We start from the raw sequence: 18,219 nt of genomic DNA, 5'->3' as shown, positions 1-18,219 counted from the left end.
GGGAGAAAGAAAAATACAGAGAGAGAAAGAGAGAGAGAGAGAGAGAGTTTGCATGAGGAATTAGCTCCACAATCATGAAGGCTGAGAAGCCCCACGACGTGTGCTTGCAAGCTGGAGGCCCCGGAGAGCTGGTGGTGTCGTCAGTCCAGATGCAAAGGCCTGAGAACCAGGGGAGCCAGTGGTCCCAGGCTTACTCCAGGGGCAGGAGGAAACCCATGTCCCAGCTCAACAGCCAGCAGAAGACCTGAATTTGCCCTTCCTCCATCTTTTGTTCTGTTCCATCCAGTGGATCGGATTATGGGCACCCACATAGGACAAGGCATCTGCTTTAAAGAGTCCACCAGCTGAAATACTAACCTCCTCAGGAAACACCCTAACAGACACACCCAGAAATAATGTTTAGCCAAATATCTGGGCACCCAGTGAGCTTGCCACATAAATGTAACTATCACAAGCCCATCCCTTTCAGTTTAGCACCCTTAATCCTTACAAACACAAGTTTCTCTCCCTATCAGACTTTCAACTTATCTAGTTTAGTGAAGAATTACTTAAGAAAAAACAATTTAAAAGACATAAAATGAGCATATAATAAACATAAATTTCCCTCCTATCTCTTCCTTGCCCAGCCAATAAGTTCTCTTCGTTAGAGGCAAGAGCCACTGTTACCAGTTTCACATTGTTTACATGGTTTGGGGGCTACTTCAAATGTTTTTAAGTGTTCGGCTTTTCAAGGTGGAAGGTAGGGATAAATTAGGAGTTTGGGATTAACATATACACACCACTATATACAAAATAGATAATCAACAAGGACCTACTGTATAGCACAGGGAACTCTACCAATATTTTGGAATAACCTATAAGGAAATAGAATCTGAAAAAAATATATATATATGTATAACTGAATCACTTTACTGTACACCTGAAACTAACACAACATTGTAAAACAACTATACTTCAAAAAATTAGTGTTTGGAAAACAAAATTAGTGTTTGAAAAAAAAATTTGTGTTTGAAACGTTGCTGAGGGATAAATCAGGAGCTTGGGATGAACATATACATATACACACTACTCTATATAAGACAGACAACAAACAAGGACCTACTGCAGCACAGGGAACTCTGCTCAATACTCTGTAATGACCTATATGAGAAAAGAATCTAAAAAAGAATGAATATATGTATATGTATAGCTGAATCACTTTGCTGTCCATCTGAAATTAGCACAACATTGTAAATCAACTCTACTCCAATAACATTTTTTAAAAATTGGTGTTTAGTCTTTTTTAAGAATTCACCAGGGAACAGGAGATTCAAACGGTAGGTGCATTCTTTTACTCTCAGGAGTTGTGATGGTGAAGTAAAATGAGCATAGTTAGGAAAACTGACTCTGAATCTTACCTCTTTAATTTAGTTCTGGTCAACCTTGGTCTGTTTATTCAATTTCTCTGATTTAAGCTACAATACAAAAGTTTAACCAGATGATTATCTGTATGGCCCCTCTTAGCATTTTATGATCATAACTCAGCAACAGTTTTAGTAATGGTGTCCGGGTTCTACTCCAGCAGGAAATTTACTTTAAGCAATTCTGATTAGTCAGAGTATTTTCTCTTTACCCAGTTACTGAGGTTTCTACCAAGAGGTTTTCACACTGGGGAAATCACAAAATCCTTGGAAAATGATGCCAGGTCTAATGAAATATCACTTTCTCTTCTTTAAAGGAGAGTGCTACCTTAAATTGAGATGTTCTGTTAAGCCCTGCACTTTTGATGGAAATTAGGGTATTCTAAATTGTGAGGGTAAGACTTGGATAACTTAAGGCTGTTCAACTAATCTTTATAACTGTTGGAGCAATTCCTGTCTGGACCAACCAAGCAATCTATTACAAAACCCTTAACCTGATTCAGAGGGAAAAAGGAAAGCTTGATTTAACATAGAAACTCTGGGAATGCTTCATTCCACACACAGTAACACACTCAGAAGGAAATTCTCTTTTATGCTCTGGAGCTAATAAAATTAAATTTTAGCCAGGGGCTTACTAAGAATGTTTCTCAGTCTCCTATGGCATGTAATCAAAGAAGAAGATATGTGACTTCCAGGTAAGATGGCAAAGTAGTGCAAGCACGTTTGTTTAACTCTCTTACCTGAATTTAAATGGAAATAAAAATCCTATGGACAAATAAATAAAATAAAACAAAACCAAAAAAAAAAAAGAAAAGAAAAAGAGAACTGGAGAAGAAACTTTTTCTATACTGAAATTTAAGGAAGAACTACAATTTCATACGAACATCTTAAATAATGTCTGCTTCATACAGAATAATTAAGACCAAATTGAAAAACAACTTTGAGATACAATACGTATCTCTAATTCTGAGTCTAGAGCAATAAGCCAGGAATGAGGAAGTTCAGAAAGACCCTGCTGAGAGCCCTGCTTGAAGGCATCTGGGTTGTGGGTGTGGGTGTGACTGGGCCATGGAGAACCTCTGCTTGGCATCTGTTTCTTCAGTGTAGAGCAGGGGCTATTCAGGTCGTGCAGAAGGAGAGCACTTAGCATCTCACCATTGAGTGCTGCCTATCCTGCTGGAGTATGTGCCCACCACGTTTGGGAAATACTCCTTACTCGACCCACCAGCAATGCCTGGCAAATCCGGCTCTAACTCCCCTTTCCAGCCTGGTCTACATGATACCCATGGCTTTTCTAAATCAGCTGGACAATTCCTCACCCATCTGTGTGTTAACTTCACCTTTCTCACGTTGACCCTGCTGCTTGCTATGAACTTCTTGCTATGGTTCTTCCAGTAAAATGTACCTGTACACAATCCTACCCAACCTTCAAGCTCTACTCATAAGCAACTCTCTTCATCATCCTTTCTTGACCTGCTGACTTTTTTAGAACCCTCAAATACTTTTTCCTCCTAAGAATTCCTTCACGAATCTTTGTTCCTTTATGACATCTCACATTTTCCCTCATGACACAGTTGTTTCTGTTTATTACATAAGTTCCCTAAGGTAGAAATCATGCTGGTTTTTACCTTTATTTATTTCTAATACAGATCTTTTCATAAAGTAAACATTCTGTGAATGCTGGTCAATCTATATTTTGTTTTGTTGTGTTTTATTTAATGTGAGAATCATATGAACATGAAAGCCTTTAACTCCTGAAAGTTATTTTTCTCAGAACAGTGCAAATCTCAGCGGAGCAAAGCGTATCTTTCAAGGTCTTCAAATTCGTCATTGTGAAGCAAATGAGTTCCTCGGTTCCCTTACATCCTTAACCTTGAAAGTCTGTTTACAGCTCAGGTAGCATGAAAGTTCTCTCTCAGATATTCAATTATCTGCCATAAACTGTCTCAGCTTTTCTAAGTATATTCCTTATATATCATTACATCATTTCCACAAGATTACAGGCAGAATTATTTTGTAATTTTTCTTGATCGAGTCCTTATTTTTTATAGAGAGTTATTTTTCCTTTCATCTCCTTTCTCATGTACTATGGTACACACACAAGAGTGTCGGTAACATATACGTAGCTCAAAAGCAGGGTGACTAGAGGAACAGCCATGCCAACATGAACCCGTCACAGCACTCTGGGCCCTCCTCCCTGACCCGATTCCTCTACCTGGCTCACACTGGCTGGATTTTGTGTTTATCTTTCCCCTGCTTTTTTTCCTTACTCTTTATCTGGAAATTTAAATTACATAAAAGTTGCAAGGTTAGTACACCCAAATACTATATATACTTACACTTATATATATATTTACATACACACACATATATTGTAGAGGGAGAAAGAGAATTAATATATATATTTATTCTTTTTGCAGAATCTCTTGAGAGTAAGTTGCAGATATCATTGTCTTCCTTTACCTCTACATATTTCAGTGTGATTTCCTAAGAATAAGGTATTTTTCTTACATAACCCCAGGACAGTTTCCAACTTCAGTAAATGGAACACCGAAATAATGCTCTTATCTAATTTACTGTTCAAATGCTCAAATCCTTATTTTGGTTTGTGACTCTTTATATATGTTATTAATAATGTATAATATAATCATAGCATATTAAATAATAGATAATAAAAGTTTTAACTATTTTTAATGTAATTTCCTACTAGCTCAGTGATTTCTAAGTTGCTCCATGTATACTTGGGATTTTGCAAATTGGAAAATAAATGTGATTTAATGGAAGGAACACAGGTCTGAGAGTTCAGAGAACCAGGGACAATCACTCAGCTTTAAGAATTTCTTGAGAGTCATTTTGTAACTGAAAGTGGGGTCTGGCTGCTCACCACTCAAAAGGCAATGAAGAGGCAAGGTTGGTGGAAAGGAAAGTTTGCTTTGTTTTGGATGCCGGCAACTGTGGGGGAGGGTGGACTCCTGTTCAAAGGCCGACTCCCCTCCTCCTCCCCACAGCCAGTTGCAAGAGACGGATGGAGGGGGCTACATGCAGAAACAGCACAGTCAGCTCTGACAGTCATCTTGAAATTGATCATTGGTTGTCTGATCAGTGTCATCTTGATTGTTCTAAGTACAGTTAATCTTCAGTTCCAGGCGGTTTCCCATTTGCTTGAGGCCAGTTCTCAGAATTGTGGCAGCTTATGTCATGGCTACAGTCTGCTCACCATGTTGTTAACTTCTTCCACCTGGCAGGGGTTTCAGTATCTACATGACAGCTCACAGGACATGGCTCAGAATATTATCTATAGCCCTTGAGGAGGAACTAAAAGCCCTTGACTATGCTTAATGACTAAACCATTATTATTTAGTCTTGTTGGACTGTTTTTCTTTGTTTCTGTATTTTCTCACTTCTCTGATTAAACTTATTGTTTGGCTAAAGTTTTTTTTATAGGCAAAAGGCAGGCAGAAGATGTGGAGGGGAAGGACCATAGGGTCCTTCTCCGTTTCAATTTGCTTTCTTGATTTTTCAAGTCTGCTCTGTGAAATGAGGCTTATGATTTAAAGTTTTTGGTCCTTGGCCTCCTTTTAAGAACTGTTTTTGTGGACCAAAATCTTCTGAGATTTATACTGGCATCATATGTACAACAATCCTCTGACTTAAGAATTCCTTTCCACATGTGACGAAAGAAGAAACAGAAGGTCAGAGAGGTCTGTCTGCATTCCAAAAGTCACACAGCCAAGAAATGTCAGAGCAAGCATCTGAACTCAGATCTGATTCCAGATTGTTGTTTTTAACTGCTTATCAGATCTACAACAGACATGTCCTATTAACACTGAAGCTCCACCATCTGGTTCCTCCATGATGTTAATTCTGACCCTGATCTTCTCCACTCATCCCCTTCCTCCTACATTTAATCTTATCATCTTCCCTACACCTACAGTGCTCCTTCCTGCCACAGTGGTTTCACTCAGGGTTTTCCTCCCCCGCTTTATCCACAGCCATATCTCACCTATCTTCATGGCCATTTCTCCCCACCTCTTTCTCTGGCTACCCCGTGATATGTGCTTTCCTGAATTCCTTTCACATCTACTATCTTTATCATCATTTTGGTTCTTTATTGTATTTTCTCCTTAGAGTGTAAGATGTCTCCATTCAGAAAAAAGTCTCCATTATCTCCTAGTGCATCTGCAAGTAATTCATGGCAGGAATTATACCATATATGTCTTTTCAGTCACACTCCATCATTATTTGATGCTGGATATGAAATGAAAGCTTAGTTCCTACTGACTAAATTCCTTTTTACAGTTGATCTGCAAGTTATTTGAAAAGTTAGAAACATGACACAAGCATATGTTAATATAACTTCCAAATTTTGGTCTTCATTTCTCTTTATCCAGTATTATTTTCTGCAATACTTTGTTCTCTTTCAGTTTTATTTCCAAAACCATGGTCTTTATTGGTGACTGTTGGTCTACAATAAGAGTCTGCATGTCTATAGGCTTTCAGGTAAGTTTCTCTCAACAATAATGACTGATGCTGCCCATTAAATACCCATAATATGCTAGATGTTATTAAAATTTAATCTCATCAAATCTCAAATAAATTGGAATTACTTCATTCTATGTATATCCTCTCAAATCCCTGAACAACTTATCAAGACAGCCACTATTTGTATGGAAGCCAAGTATTAAGGCTATGAGGGATTTGTCAAAGACTACCCCAGTAAGGACAGAAGTTACTATTGGAAACTAGTGGGGTGTGATTTCAAAGTCTCTAATATTTCCTCCATGCCACTCTTTCTTCATGTTTATTTTATGAATTTAAAACTATATTAAATAATCATATATTAATATATTATATATATTTAATATATACAAATATATATTAAACATAATCAATAGGTCCTTTTTTTCCTGATATAGTGTAGAGGAAGACAGCAGTTGAGGTTAAATATTTTGGTTCTTTTGCTGTACTTTCTATATTATGTCTATTAAACTTTATGATGATGTTTTAAAATTGGTGGGAAAATGAGCTAGATAGGAAAGAATGTAATACAGGCACTTTGAAAGAAAATCATGTCCATCTTTCACTGAAATAATACTAGTCTGCTGAAATTATTTTCATCTTAAAGTAATTCTTTCATCTAACACAACATAAAAAGCTTGTCTTTTTCTTAGATGCTAATGCGAAAATTTCTAAAATATTGGATAATAGAATGGTTACTTCATACCACATATAGATATTTATGAATCTAGATTATTTTGTATTTTGTTAACATCAAAAGTGTTGGTTAAAAACACAGATGGAAGCTGAAGTAAATGGATAAAAGAAAATATGTACTCTCCGTAGAAAACACCAGAGCCATAAAACTACACATAGATTTAATTATTTTTAGGAAACTTCCCAGAAATATTAACTCTTCCTGGACCACGCTTGTGAGATAGTTCATTGATTAAATCAACAAGCCAGGGAGACACAAATCCTGGAAACTGAAGATAAAGTATCATCTTAGAAACTCTAGCCTGTTCTTGAGAGAGTGTTATAATGACAGAAATGTTAGTAACTGATAAGGAAGATCAAAAAGGCAGTGGGGAGAGTGGAGGTTGGTGTGTGACAATGGAAAGAGGCTCTGATCCTAGACAGTTGGCCCTGGTTGTGCAGATATAACCAAAATACAGAAAATTTCTAAATTCCATAAAGTCAATTTATGAGAGAACCAAAGCTTAGCAGATGTGCCTTAGGAGCCTCTATGGGTTATAATAATAAGCTCAATAAACAACATTTTTCTCTAACATTTAGTTTCCAGAACTATCAGGGAAGGACTGACCTCTAGATAATAGACTCCAATTATTAGACCAGGACAGTATTAGCTTCCCCTCCATTTGAAATAAATAAATTGGAATTCAGTTTATAAGTCATGTTGTGGTCAGGGGATCTGCACATAGTAATGTGATTCAGAATCTTGGAGTGAGCACTTAAACTTGAGTTTTGGAGATGGAAAACGCAGAGAACAGACCTCCTTGACCCTGGCCCTATCTCACCCTGCCACCAAAGCTGAGGCCTACGCTGAAGAACTGAGAAACGAAGAGTGGAGTTTTGAGTATGTCTGTAACCCAGAAAGTGGACTGACTCTAAAGGAAAAGTCTTTATGTATCTCTTTCTTTATCTTTATATGTATCTTTATATCTTGTCCCTTTATGAGGACAGTGGAAAGCAGAGCCCTCAAAGTGTATAAGTTTATGACTGAAGGAAGAGAAGCAATGATTCTAAGTTGATTTTGATGAAATATTCTCTAACAGCATTTGCTATTATTAGCATAAGTCATATATATACAGAGTACTTACAAAATATATATTCATAAAAATAGTTTTTAAATTGTGTTGGATATTAAAGCACAGACATTTTTGTTCAAACACTCCCTATGATTCACTACAGGAAATTCTAATTTAAGTGTCCCCTAAAAGAGCCTTCACTAACAAAGGAATAATTTAATGGTGCCAGTTCTTAATCTTAGTTGATGGATGGCTTCCTTAAGTTACTTACTTTTGCCATTTTCATCTACACAGCTTCGTGAAAACCCAGCTATATGTAGCTAACAGATTTGGGGGCTTTCAACTGTATTGAGACATATTTGGCTCATAACATAGGGGCTAAATTTTGCTGGATTCATAATGATGTTATTACGTTTGGGGGTAAACTAGCATGAAAGGTAACGTTGATCTCAGCCAAAAGTAGAGAAAGATACAGAGGACTGTGCTTGCCAGTTATAATGTTTATGAATACAGTCAAATTGCCTTTGGTCATCAAAAAGAAACAATGATTAGGAAGTTTCCTCTTTAGGGGACTTTTTAGGTTGTTTCTAATTGCCCTGAGCTTCCCCTTTATTCATATTTAAGCTTGCTGTTCCTTATTTTACTCTGATAATTGATGGAATAGCCTAGTGAAAGCTATTCAGGTATGAAGTCTATAGCAGCAAACTTAGTTGAGAAGTGGTCTGAAAAATAGGGAAATCCATATAGCATAATTCAATTTCATCTGGTTCTTAGTTTAGGAATTGCCGGAAATTCAGGGGTATTTTTTAAAGTATGATAGATCCAAAAGTCCTAAAACTGACTCTGGAATACACTAAACTCAAGGGGAACACTAGAATAGAGCTGGGTTTTACACCAAGTCAGATTCAGAACCAGATTTCTTGACTCCATTCAAAATGAATGGGATCTTCCTGGTTTGTGTTCAAGAGAAGTATGTGGAAAGGAGACAAGATCACAGCTGTTAACAGTTCCTTATAACCACCATTTGTGTTTAAAATCAAATGGACATTTGCTGTGTTATTAGAAGCAGATAGATTAATATTTTGAATTAAAACTTAAGTTGAGGAGATACGTTCCCTGATTATAAGCAGCAAATTAAGTCCATGTAAACAAGAGACAAATGGGTTCAAATCTTTTAAGGGCAAGTTCCTCTTAAGAAATGTTCAGTTTTCCCTTGGGATGTCCTAGATGTGGTTTGCCAGAAGAGATCTCGACTGGCAGGGGTAATGGTAGTACTTAAGGACACAGACTTCTCTAATCACAGATTTTTTTAAAAGCAATAAAGGACATTATCAGCCCCATGTCTTCACTTTGTGGATGTTTGGAAAAGTGGAAACCAGAGAGATTAAGTAACTTGCTTAAAATTATATAGTTTCTTAGTGATAAAATCAGGATTTCACATAAACTGTGCCTTTTTTCACACTAATAAATTTATTACAATAAAAGATAACTGTTATGCTTTCAGTGATCTTAATATTCAAATCCACCGACTGCTATACCTAATTCTCAACATGAATGTACCTGGTAAATGAAAGATAGGATGAGAGAGGTGGGCTAAAGGATGTGAGTAATCTGACCTGAGTCTGGAGAATTGCCCTTGCTCCTTTTTAGAGAATATTTTTCTAAAAATGACTTGAATACTCACGTCTGTCAAATAAGTCAGAGTATCTGTCGTCCCCACCTCTGGATAAACATCGACAAATTCTTCTTCGATTGTTCTTATTTTCACTGTTCTTTATTAACTTCCCCAAACTCCTGTCGTTACAAAATATCATGTTTGTAGGATGTTACAGTTTCCAAGATTGCAGCTTTGTGTACATTAGCTATGTTTTTGTTAGATGCTTATTCATCACCTTAATAATATAAGTAGAGATTTCTCTGAATCATAAGTTGGATTTCACTTACCCCCTGCCCAGTGGGCATTGACTCATGTGTGCTTTAGTCTCAGATAATTGCCCTTTCATGTTTTAGAATTTATCTTATCTATTAGTACTAAAGTTCTGTATTAATGTATTTATATGTGATTTATCACTCAACAGGTATTTGCCACGATAAGTCAAAATCAGGGCATTACAACAGATCTTTTTGGAAGCATAAAGATGACTACAACCCTATAATTCCCACCTAGTTCAAACGAAACTATCTCTTAAAGTAAATCTGTGGCTGAATAAATAAATCACTGAACTTGTCAATTTCTTCTAAACAAATGATCTATCCATAAAAATGGCATGTATTACGAGCAGTCAGGGCAGGTAGATCCTGTATAAAAATAGTTACAATTCATGAATTTGGTAAGTGCTATACATACAGTACAAGTACAAGTAACATGGAAGCCCGAAGCCCTGAGAAATTAATTCCTTTATTGGAGACATAAACAGGAAGGTAGGATGGGAAGTCAAGTTCTGAGGGCAATTGTGTGCTGTGTTTAATGAGCTGCTGAGTTAAAGATTTCTCTATAACGTTCAGGGGGAACTGTCTTATAAATACTTGAAATTATGTTATGAAACCCAGGTTAGAAGAAGGAGTTGAAGATTAAGGTTCAGACTGTTTTTGTACAAATAAAAATGGGTGTGATATCAGATGTGGTGTCTGCTGTAGTTTGTAGAAGGACCAAAGGTGTTACTATACAATTCTAACACTTTGAGAGGTGTAATTATTTTAGTTTTGAAGACAATTTTTTCCATTGTTTTTAAACTATGTGATTCAGTGCTTGATCCGAAAGAGCTATTCTACAAAGCTAAGGATTTAAGGACCCAGTTCTGAGCTACAATACAGAGTTGTCTCAGTGTCCTGCTAGTATATGAAATAGTCTGTAAAACGTAACACCCGAGGAAAATCGGAAAGTGACTGTGCTGAGTACTCTGCTCTCTAAGATGGTACAGTGGGGAACTAAAAGCACAGACACTTGAGTCAAGACCTGGGTCCAGATCCTAGTTCCAGCAACTTGCTTTTTTCAGAGCTTTGGGCAAGTTATTTAACTCTCTCTGAGCCTCAGCTCTTCATCAGTAACATGTGGATAATAATACCAACCTCAAATCTAGTGTGAAGATTAAATTTATATCGTAGCAAGTAATGAGTGGAGACAGTTGCTCTAAACGTTATCATTATCACTAGTATTATTACCTGATGGCAAATATGCTCATTTGGAATTGATAGTATATCAAAATGGTGTTAGTTGAACTTTGTGAGATATAGTCATGATAATCAAATATTGGCCAGTTGCCACATTTTGATGGACACATATTAGTAAGAAAATAGAGAACTCCAAATAACGACAAAAACCTGAGATTTCATGGAAATGTATAGATACAGTTTAGAGAAATTGTGATTAAATTCCTAAATCCTTTAATTGAGACCTATGTTAGATTAGTTTATGCTAAGCAAAAGATACAAGCAAAAAATACACTTTTCGTTATTTCTAATTTTTATGCAAGGCCAAGCAATTTGTGCAAAAGTATCATTTCCCTTTTTTGGATCTTCCAATTTAAGTTCCTAATAATTAGATTTCTTCTCAATTTATGATTATGACTACATGAGACACACATAGACACATTTCTCTCACACCAAGACTGAGGTCAGAATTAGGGTAGGTTAGGCTGCAAATAACAGACCCCTAAAAATTAGTGGTTTAGAGAATAAGAAGACAGTTACTGTCCTCTGTAACTGTACAGGCAGATACCAAGGTCAGCAGAGTGCTTTTCTTTATGTGATCATTCACTGACTGGTTGACAGCTTCTCTGCCACCTTTGAAATGTTGCATCCAAGGTCACACAGGGTGTTGCCATCCTAGTCAGTCAGAGGGGAAAGGGACATGGCCCAGCATATGCAGGAGACTTTGTGAGCCCTCTCTGAATAAGGCACGTGTGACCTCCAATCATGTTTCATGGGGTAGAACCCAGCTCACGTAGCCGAATCTGACTTCAGGGAAGTGAAATTCTTGTCCTGTGCCAGGAAAGAAGAGGACAACAGATTTTAACGAACCCCTGGCAGCCTCTGCCACATTTTTCAATGTCAAGGCAAATGCACTTAGTGGAAATGGTTTCTGTATTCACTCACTACTTTTGGGAGATTTGTCAGAGTCATACAATTTTCTCTGCTTCCGTTTCCTAGACATGTCACCTCCTGATAAAAAATGAGACAATCTACCCTAAAACTTGATATTAAGACCATGGGTAAATGTTAAGAAGAGTAGGGACAAAAAGGAACACATCTATTAATCTAAAAATTGACCCCTTAGTGAAACCATTAACACGGGCAATTTCATGTCCTCTTGGGTCACCATGGTAATGGAAATGAATAAGCTTTTCATGGGACAACACCTCCACTTCAAAAATGTGGTTCAGGGCTTCCCTGGTGGCGCAGTGGTTGAGAGCCCGCCTGCTGATGCAGGGGTCACGGGTTTGTGCCCCGGTCCGGGAGGATCCCACGTGCCGCGGAGTGGCTGGGCCCGTGAGCCATGGCCGCTGCGCCTGCGTGTCCGGAGACTGTGCTCCGCAACGGGAGAGGCAACAACAGTGAAAGGCCCGCGTACCTCAAAAAAAAAAAAGCAAATCCCTGTCGCCATTAAGGCAAGGAGTTGATCTGTGAGCTAAATTCTCACTTCTCCATTCTCTGGTCTCTGAATAAGCTTGTGCTGCCTCAATCTCAGCTTCAGTTTTGTTTGTGGCTGTGTGAATCTGAACGGAAAAAGAACCTTCCTTGTCACCCTGTCACTAAAGCAGGGGTCTCAGCCAGGCTAGTGTCCAAGTAGGGGGTCCATACGACCTAATTCAGTAACAGTTTCAGTCCTCAGTGTCAGAGGGAATATGGGCAGTTGCCTTCAGTCCTCACTCTGAAGGCTACACTACAGGGAAACAACCACCAGAGCACAAAGGGAATTTATTTATTTTTTTCTATTTAACTTGGGAAAACGCTTGTGTCAGCAGATTGTATTTTAAATAATTCCTGTAATGATAGAAAAGGATCATGTCAATTTTACCCCCCAAGAATTAACATGAAATCCATTTCCATTAGAGTAGGCACAATCCAAAAATTCAAGAAAAGAAACACTTTTAAAGCTGCTTAGACAGATTACTTTCTGAGTGATTAACAGAGGCTTCCAGCTCTGTTTGTTAATTCCCATTAACCAAAAGCCTTGAATTGTGGCTGTTGCCACATGCTAAACTCTGAAGCAAGCACCTTTAGAGCATCATTTCGTGATTGATCAAATGTGTGTCTCTTTTCTCTCTTCCAATTAATGGGAATTGGAAAATCTGAATTTTCAGTGCTGGCCTTCAATCAGCATTTCCCAAAATATGTTCCACTGATGCAGTCAGTTTCAATATTAAAAAAAAAAAATCTTCAGTGACTCCTCACATCTATTCTGTGGAACACTACCTCATTGGGGATATTAACAACCAGTTTATAAAGTGTTCTCAAAGAGTTCCCTAAAAACTGGGTTTGCCTCTTGGTGGGTGTCGAGCCAAAAGATACAACCAAGCTAAAGATGGAGAAGGAAGGATTTACTCCTTGTAGTAAGAACTCTGGGGATCTTTCCCAAAGTAGTGTTGCCCTGAACAGCGATATTGGGGAAGTGTTAAGCTAAGGGTACATGCGTATTCATGAAGGGGCTTGAGCAAAGGAGAATGCTGCATGGAATTGGGGCAAAGGTCGACAGGGTCGAAGTTTTAGTTGATTGATGTGGGCAGCAGCATCCCTTAGGTTCTAGTCCATCTGGTGGTTGAGTGCTCAAAGGGGTTTGAATTTTGCAAAACAGCTCAAGAAAGTGCTTTGGGCTAATCTTTGCCACTGAAACAGAACTGAGAGTCTTACAACTGATGTATTATCTTTGCTGTTGTCACTTCTCTTGCCTGATAACAGTCATTTATTCCTGCATTCTTTTGTTCCCTCAAGATCATTAATTACTGAGACCTGTCCAAGGGCAAGCACTGAGACCAGGCTTAGCTCACAAAATGGCTTAAGTCAAAATGGCTTTTCTTGTGTCAAGAAAGTCATGCCTGGTCATCTCCCTCCAGGGACCCCCAATCTATCTGATTACAAAAGGTCAAATATATTTAGAGAAAATTAGATCAAATAAAGTGAGACAAATTTCTTAACTGTAAGTTATCTCAGAACTTTAAATAAGCTCATGGATGTTGTGAACGTTTAAAACAGGGCGTGCCGTCTCTAAAACTTCTTCCCCCAGAACATCCTAAGGGCTAGACGTTGTTCGTTCCCAACAAGAGAATGAATACTGGTGAACACTGCCTTAGTTTAGTATATCCGCCAACCACCACTTTTCTTCCCTCTTTTGTACTTAAATATGTAACCCTTCACATTCCCATACCCAATACATCTATTAATGCAATTCAAATCTATCAACGAAAAAATCAGTCAATCTAAGAAAAAAAAATGGAAAATTTTAAATTCCAGCCAAATTAAGGATTATAATCTGGGAAGAGCCTCTCAGAAAGCTCTGAGAACTGTGGCACCCATTAGAAGTTAAAGCACAGTTATATAAGTTTTTTGAGACAGACGGCTGTACATTAAATGATGTATTATTGACAGTTTACACATCCAGATCTACAAAGTGAGTGGGTCATGGGTCATCGTGGCTCCTACAAGATTAGGAAGGAAGTTTATCTCCTAAGGAGGTCTGGTTAATGCAGGTGCTCAATACACACTAAAGGGGAGGAAGGAGGCACAAAAGAGCAAAGAAAAAATTTTTGTTTAAATATTTGTCTTGTTACCGAATTGGACCTACTGGGTTCCTAGCCTGGACAGAGATCCTTTGTCTCAGAGAGGGAAGTTCTTTTTCTGCTCAGATTCACACAGCCAGTAATGAAACTGGTGCTGAGACTAGAACAGCACAAGCTTTATTCCACAGCCAAAGAATGGGGAAGCAGGAACCTAGTTCACAGCCCAGTTCAGGTGGAGACACCAAATATATAGGAGGACCGAGGTAAAAGGGAGGGAATAGGAAAGAGTGGTAGGAATATTCGTGAGTTATCTAGAACAAGGCTGTGGTGTGGACCCAGAACTCATGCAATACTCCTTTTCAGTCCTTCTATGGGCTTTTCTGGTTCTTGTCATAGTAGCCGAAATTCAGCATCTGTACACCGGTACTGAGTTGAATCTCGGAGACAGAGTTTTGGGTGAAGTAGAAAAGGATAACTTTATTGCTTTGCCAGGCAAAGGGGGACACAGTGGGTTAGTGCCCTCAAAACTGTGTGTCCTGACCTGGACGGGGTAGTGAGGAGTCTTATAGTGTTCGAGGAGCAGGGCGTGGTCAGCTCATGGACATCCTTCTGATTGGCTGGTGGTGAGGTAATTGGGAGTCAGCATCACTAACCTGGTTCCAACAGGTCTGGGGTCTATGTGCTTGTGGGCAGCATACAGTTAACTTCTCCCACCTGGTGGGAGTTTCAGTATCTGCAAAACAGCTCAAAGATATTGTGTATATCCCTTGAGCAGGAACCAGGACCCTGCCCCAAGGCTGCACTATTGTTTTGTGGCTGCTTCTCCCTTGTCTCTGCATCCCTCCCTTCCCTGATTAGCAACTGTTCGATCTGCCCTGTGGAACTCAGGGAAGGTCACTGAGGCTGAATGAAGCTCATTTCATTACAAACAAGAAACAGGGGACCCAGAAAGTCTTTTGTGCCCAGGAGCCCCACCGGGTCCTGCTCAGTTTCATCATGGCAATCTCAACTGTCATGGCACTGGTGGGTGCGTCATTTAGCAGGTAATGTATTACAGTGAGCATGTAATGAGGCTCAGGGTCCACTGGAAGTCAGATCTTCTGCCATCTTGGGCCTAGTTGGTTCTAACCAGTTCTTGTTTTTCTTCTCTTTGCTGCTTCCTCCTCAAACTTAGATAAGAATAATTGACCTTCCATTCGAGGGAGGGGCAGGGGTAGGATTCTAGGGCAACAGCCTTGGCAAGAGTCTTAGCATAAAATATGAATTTTATTTCATCAAATCTTTTATAGAAAATTGGACTAACTGGTGTTCTTCTGAAAGGGCATGAAGCACACCTCTCTAATACCAAAAAAAAAAAAAAAATTCAGTGTGGGTTCCTCTTACCAGCCAGTCACATATACCTTTTCAAATGTCCTCTGATGAAATAAATGGTCACTGCTTTTATCCTAGTATTTCCCATTTTCTGACTGCATTCAAGACTCAGTTTTTCTAAGGACTTCTGATTCTCTGAAGATATATTTTCTCTCATTGGGCAATATAATTAATAACAAAATCTCTTCCCAATTCAGAAAATCTCTCCATAAAAGAAAGAAAACAATTTTATTATTGAATATACATTAAGAATGTGAGAAATATCACAGGAAATCAGCTAACGGATTACAAAGATAGAATGAAATCTCACTTTTTGTGTAGTGAAGGAGATACAACTCACTACACACACGTTCTCTAAATAAACAATAATTAGTCTTCAAGTAAAGGCATTTGATTTGTCTCATAGTTCACCCTAAATTCACTTGGTAGTTGGGGGACCATCTATGCTATCTAATTGGCTTTATCCCAAAAATGTCTCATATTTTTGTGACTGGGCGTAGTTTTGCAATTGGGAGCAAAAAGTGCTAGTGCTAAACTGGGGCTCCTCCCTCCCTCAGACACAGGAGATAGGGGCTCTCTCTCCTTGAGTGATTACATTTCAAAGAGATGTTTCCTAGTCCTTAAGAAAGACACTTCTGGGCCATAAAGCTGGTGAGAGGCTTATTTAGCTTTAAAGAGATTCATATTTATTTCAAAGGGACAGAGAAAGAACTCACAGTTGCAGGTTTTCTAAAGTAAATGTTTTGGGAGGGAAGGGTTCTTTTCTTATTTTCATCAGGGAGAACTGTCTCCTATTTTTTTTTTAAGCCTCTTATTTTTGATTTGTATTTTCCCTTACACTCTCAGATGACTTCCTGTTTCTTACCATATAAATATGGTCTTTCTAATGGTTTTTCTTGGTATTGAATAAAGGATATTGCTGTACATGCTTCTAAGGTATTTTTAAGTTTGGAAAGCAAATTTTTTGTTGTTCCATAATGGAAGCATAATCATGACCTCAGTTTGTCTACTACCTTTATATCTTTGAAACACTTTTATGCTCATTATTTCAATTGACCTTTTTACTACTCAGAGGCAAATACTGATGCCCTTTTTTACTTAGGGTAAAAATTAAAATATGAAATGCAATGATTTAAATATAACTAAGATTATAAAATATTGCTGACAGCATAATGTGGTGGGAAGAGCATGAGTGGGATTTGGGAGCTCTCAAAGCCAAAAGAAATTTCAGATTTGATTTATATTTGAAACCGATTTCATGGCACAAAGGAATCCATTGTATTTTAGATTATTTGAGAGGAAATGAGATTTAGCCTATTGGGAAGGGCACAGATTTTAGAGTGTAACGAATCTGAGTTTTAATTTTGGGTTTGCCCCTTACTAGCTGCCTGCTTGCTATGGGAAGTCCTGCGTTTTTGCTTGATCATTGTAACATAAAGATAAAGATTCCCTTCTCACAGGATTATTGAGAGAACTAAAGGAGATGCATGAACCAAAGGTCTGACTTCCCGACTCAGAGTAAATCCTCACTGAAAGATAATTCCTTTTTCTTTTTTCCTTTTGTAACTGAGTACAAGGCCTCGTGTGCCTGCAGTGCAGAAAGCCAAACGCCGGCAGTTGGATTTTTCAGCAAAGTAAGGGTTCATTGCAGGACACCAAGCAAGGGCGTGGGAGACAAGCCTCAGATCCACTCCCACTTGGTCTTTGACTTGAGGGTGTTTTAAAGGGGAAGAATGAAGAAGCTGGGATTAATCATCATCTTGTGACATGTCAGTGACATTTCTTAATTGTAGTCTCAGGAATCAGGATGCCTACGTTTTATGAGTCTCTGGTCTGTTGGTCCATGACCCTGTGACCTGTGTTCATCTTGTCCTGGAGAAACAGCCTGAGTTTGTACATTATGGTGATATCTCCAGCAGCAATTTTAGTACATTAATGATGTTATGGACAACAGCAATTGTTGTCATCTGACTCTGGTTGATTGGTGGTCAGTTAGCACAGGACTGAGGTGAGAGGGGACAAGAAAGGGAATAAAGTTTTGAAGAGAGAGGTTAACTATAAACTTGGCAGGGGAACTTGGTTTGGCGGGGACTTGGTTTCATTTCCAAGAATTCTAATTAGTGGCAAAAGTGAGACTAGATTTTGCATCTCCTCCTTGTTCCCTAGTCCCAAAGTCCTTCCTCTAATTTAAGTTATATACTGTTGTTGATAAAGGGAGTTGCAGAATTTTATGAATTTGGCTAAACAAAGATTTTTATTTTAATTTATCTTAATTTTGGTTAAAAATAGCAGTTATTTAATCTGCATATTGCCTCCGAATTTTCAACATATTGTTTTCAGCTGATGTGCTTCAGCTGCTGTTTCACAGTTTAATCCAAAATCCTTTTTACTCTTCAGTTCTGGAAGAGTATTAGCATTAAAAAGACGATCTAAAGGACAGCTCATATGTTTGGATTCACGTTTTGT

Source organism: Grampus griseus, assembly GCF_964374135.1.
Source record: "Grampus griseus genome assembly, chromosome: 4".
NCBI classification, from domain to species: Eukaryota; Metazoa; Chordata; class Mammalia; order Artiodactyla; family Delphinidae; genus Grampus; species Grampus griseus.
The sequence above is the reverse complement of the archived record's forward strand: the minus strand, read 5'-3'. Positions refer to the sequence as shown.